This window comes from Lygodium microphyllum, chromosome 23, assembly GCF_053477565.2.
Source record: "Lygodium microphyllum isolate KBCC chromosome 23, Lygodium_microphyllum_v1.1.10, whole genome shotgun sequence".
In the NCBI taxonomy this organism is placed as follows: Eukaryota; Viridiplantae; Streptophyta; class Polypodiopsida; order Schizaeales; family Lygodiaceae; genus Lygodium; species Lygodium microphyllum.
This window is the reverse complement of record NC_141157.1, coordinates 60,691,232-60,696,405: the sequence shown is the minus strand read 5'-3', so window position 1 is coordinate 60,696,405 and position 5,174 is coordinate 60,691,232.

Genomic DNA, 5,174 nt, shown 5'->3' with positions numbered 1-5,174 from the left:
TTCAGCCCAATAAAAATCTGGCAAGTCTTTTTCATTGAGCATGGCACGAGATACCTCTCCAATATGCCTGTTTTTTCTTTCTGCAATTCCATTTTGTTGTGGGGTATGACTGCATGAATATTGCTGCTTTATGCCATGCTCCTGCAGGAACCTTGCAAACTCATTTGAGAGGTACTCTCCCCCTCCATCTGACCTTAGGCATTTTATCTGCAAGCCTGTTTCTTTTTCAACCATAGCTTTAAGAGTTTTGAAATGCCCAAAAACTTCACTTTTCTTTTTCATAAAATACACCCAAACTTTTCTGTTATAGTCATCAATAAAACTGACAAAATAATGACAGCCTCCAAGAGATGCAGCTTTAGTTGTCCACACATCAGAGTGGATTAATTCCAATGGCTTCTTACTCTCTTGAACATGTCTAGGAAATGGTTTCCTTGCCTGTTTTCCAAACTGACAGGCTTCACATACCTTATGCATTTCTGCAACCTTGAATTTCGGCAAACCTGCAACAATATTTTGGGCCTGCATTGATTTAAGTCGCTGTACATTAACATGACCAATGCGTTTATGCCAGATATCAATATCTGCAACTACAACGGTCCCATGTGCAAACATTGCTGCACTCAATTCAGACATGTCTGCATCCAATGTAAACATTCTGCCCTTCTTCTTTCCTTTTGCTATCAAGCGACCTTTATTTTTCATATCCTCAACAAAGCATCCATGAGGATTAAATCTGACCTGCAAGCCCTGCTCAACCATTTGACCAACAGAAACCAGATTCTTGGTGATATTCGGGACATGAAATACATCGGACAGGTATTTCTTTTTCCCATCCTGCATAGACAAAGGAATTTTTCCAATCTGCACAATAGGATGTGCAGTATCATCACCAGTCTCCACAAATCCTGGTTTTTCCATTTTCCTTGCATCCTCCATCCATTCTGCATGACCTGTCATATGGTTTGATGCACCTGAGTCAACATACCATACATCGTTGCTTTCTTCTGCACTTGTCACAGAATTGTTCATGTGCTGTACCATAAACAGATGCTCATTTCTGTCATCACCCTGTCTACTAGAGGATGCATAATTTCCTTGTTGCAGTTTGCCATTCATGATGTCATTCTGCTTTTTATAGCAGTCTTTAGCCATATGACCCATTTTACCACAATAGTAGCATTCAACATTACTGTTTGCATTTTGGCCTCTTTGCCATCCACCACGACCTCTTTGGCTCCCCCTGCCTCTAGAGTTACCACGTCCTCCTCCATAGGACTGGTTTTCTTGACTTTGATGCATATTCTGATTTCTACCACGGCCTCCGTATCGGCCTCCTCTACCTCTGCCTCTACCTCTTCCAGTATTTGAGTAGAAGACAGCTTCTTTTGAAGTTCCTCCTGAAGAAGATGCACCACCATTTCTTTGCTCCTCAGAAATTAGAAGAGCAATCAGCTCCTCAAAATCAGGAAATCTTTCACGAACTGAAATGGATGTCCGAAACTGTGCATAATCCTTTCCTAGACCATTCAAGGTCACAGAAACTAAATCATCATCTTCCACTGGTGACCCAATGGAAGCAAGTGCATCTGCAATCTTCTTCACCTTCATGTGGTAGTCGTTGATGCTCATATTTTCTCTTTGCACATTGTGCAACTCTTGCTTGAGCTGCATTTTCCTGGCTTGCGTATTTGTGCTATACATTTTTGACAAAGTATCCCATGCCTCCTTTGGCGTACTTGCATCCTGAATATGCACAATCATAGAGTCTGAAATGCTGATAGACAGCCAATACATAACTTTCCTGGCTCTCTCATGCCATGCTTTAAATGCCTGCATTTGCTGTTGATTGGGAACATCAGGAAGAACTGGTTCTTCTTCATTTCCTGCAACAAATTCCCAATATCCTTTTCCCATAAGGAAATTCGTCATTCTAAACTTCCATGCTTGGAAGTTATTCTTGTCAAGCTTTTCAGTGACAATCTATGAAAGAGAATCAGATGCCATTATAGAAGACTGCAAAAAATTCTGTCACTGCAAAAACCACTGCTTCACCCTCACAAGGGAAAATCTGCAAAACTGGCGAAAGTGGTATTTGACCACACAGTCACTTCCTAGTGACGATTTTGCATCAACAGGCAACAGGGATGATTCTGTAACTCCCAATGTCTTTGCGCACAAGCATACAATGCAATTTTTACAGTAACTATTCACCGACCTGTAGAACAGTGGTTGCACAGCATAAAACTGGGCCTTTTCCTGAGTGCGTGCAGAAAACTTCCGCCTCCAAAACAGGCCCCGAAATGGCCTCAAATCAAAAAAACAAGGTCGCCTAGGGCTAAAGCCCTGTCCCGCAGCATATACTGCCCTCTTGCTTCACCGCGAAGGGCGTCTCAACCTGAGACAATGCACTCCTGCACTTTCTGGCTGTGCTACCTGCAGAGATCTGCTCCCAAAACAAAAATTGAAAGCAACACTGCTCCTCTTACCAGAACACCGCGATCTTGGCTTGCTTTCTTGAGCTCCTTACCACGAACAATGCTCTGATACCATGTCAAGATTGTGGGAGAGAAGGAAGGAGTCTCACTTGAAGCTTTCTTGCTTGCACAATGGGGGAAGACACACAAGGGTGGAGGCTGAAAATAGTTTTCCTCTTCTTAGTTGTGTAAGCCAAAAGAACTCTAGTACAAAGAAATAGAAGAACCCTATATATGGGTCTCAAACCAAACTCAACTAACTAAGGTGGCATACTAACTGAGCCACGAACTAGAGTAGATAAGGATAGCTATCATGTAGCTATTATTCGTGGGCGATGTACCAACCGCGTCTGCAACTGACAAGTCGGTGACATAAATACACAACGGTCACCCTGGTGTAGCACGAGTGGAGCTCGATATCTCAACATACCTTTCACCTAACTCCACCATTTATTAACTTTGGGGCCATCCCATTGGTACATTCATCGCCTTCCTTCTCCCTTTAGTCTTCATCAGTCTTGTATCCATCAAGAACCAAGGCTCATCAAGGTATACTAGCAAAGTCAAAGGGCAAGTAGCTTGAATTAGATAGAGAAGTTTAGCTCTGAAGATTAAATGTTGGTAGCAGGGTGGAAAAAGTATGATGGATCTTTTTGTAAGAGGCTCAAGCTTGAAAGAAGGAGAAAATATAGGTTGAAAAGAGAGAACTTCTAGCTTATGCAGACTTCATATCAAGGTGGGAGGGGAATGATATATTTTTCATAGAAAAGATGGATATAAGGATGAAATATAAACTTGGAGTGGTTGAAGTGAGATGCAAAGGGACTTGTCTAATGAGAACATGAGAGAGGCTCCACGAACATGATCCTCTATCCCCTCACTCTCTCTCACTCTTTCCCTCTCTCTCTATATATTTATTTATTTATTCATGTGTATGTATGAATGTATATATATAATTTCTTCTCACCCTTTTCCTCTCTCCCTCTCTAACTCTTACTCTCTGTTCCACTCTATCTCTCTCCCTCTATCTCTAACTAGTTGCACATCAGAATTATGTAAAACCAATAATCCTTAAAGACTTGGGTCTTTATAGCCTTTGGCTTCCTCATCATGATGTGTGCTTTGCTCTTTTGCATTCTATCTTTTGTCACTCAATTTGATCAGTCTGATGATTATGATCATATGCTTTATGCATACATACATCAATGAATGATCAATGTCAATATTGGCATGATTCCTGAGTGAGCTTTGCATGGTCACATCAAAATGGAGGATGAATGTGATGATGATGCAAATGATCATATAGTTAGGTTTTGACATCATGGTAATAGGGCAGTTGACGTTTTGGACTAAGGTGTGATGATAACAATGATGCCACGATGGATGTAGATGATGAAAAAAATCTTTTAATCTTTATAAATTATTTAAATTTTTAATCTTACTAATGCTAAGATTATCACATCCTCTACTCTTAGAGGAAGCAAGATGTCCTCACCTCAAGGGAAACTAGGATTATCATTTATCCATAGTAAGTTGTATCATAGGACCTGTGGCTTAGGACCCACCATGCTTTTGCTCTGCTACTCTAATTATACACAAGGACTCAAACTTCAAAGTGATACTATGAATTAAAAGATAGGTTTATTGTACTATATTGTGTCGAAATTCATTAGAACCTATTACAAATATAAGGCTTATTTCATCTTATTAAGACTTTTCTAGAGTTTTTACTCATTTCAAACTATATAATGGGCTATAGGTCTTCATCATTATCTGATTATTGGAGTGGACCAAATGATGAACTTATACAACTTCACTCCTCTACTGGTTTCTCATCTTCTTGATCCAATTCAAGGAAATTATCTTGGATATGCCCTAGCTCATTACAAGGAAACATTGGTGAGTGGGGCATCTCCTCAGGATGTACCTAATTTCCAAACTTATTGCTTTCCATGGTCCTTTAGATCATGAGAGTCTTCCTTGGAGTACATCGAGAGATAGTTATCTTTAATATGTTGGCCTTTATTTGAATCAATCAAAGATTTGTCTCTAAGAAGAGCGTCTCAAAGATTGTGTGTTACATAGCTTCCAATTAAGTGTCCAAGGGAGGATTTAACACTCAACAAAACTTGACCACTTGTTGAGCAATATTGATTGGTGGAGTGTACTTCTTGAGATTCACAAAGCAAGAATAGGACAATTCTAGGCTCAACCCTAATTGAAAAAGTTTGAAGAACTCATTCATCTTGAATGCATGATAGAAAGGTGAGAGATACCTTCCACACATGGCTTCTTTTATGAGTTTCCATGTGGCAACAACTTCCCAAACTTGTGTCTGCACCATTGATTCCACCAAAGATGTGCTTCCCATGTTAGTTTCAACTTGGTTAACATGGCCTCGTTAGGGGCACTTGTGCATGTAGCTCAGAAATAAATCAGAAATAAATTTTGATAGATTTGAAATAAACTTCAATGTCTATTCCCAAATCCTTACTCTTCCCATTAAACTCAAGAGATTTTATTTGCTTGAGAAGGGACTTCTTCTCTTGTAGTTTGATAAGATCAATGACAACTAGAATATTATGATTGAAAATGCATAAGAACTAGTTTAATATGTATTGTTGAGTTTCCATGTAAACTTTATTACATTTCAACATAAGGTTTTAAAAATTATTGGCCTTGCATTGGTTTTGTTGA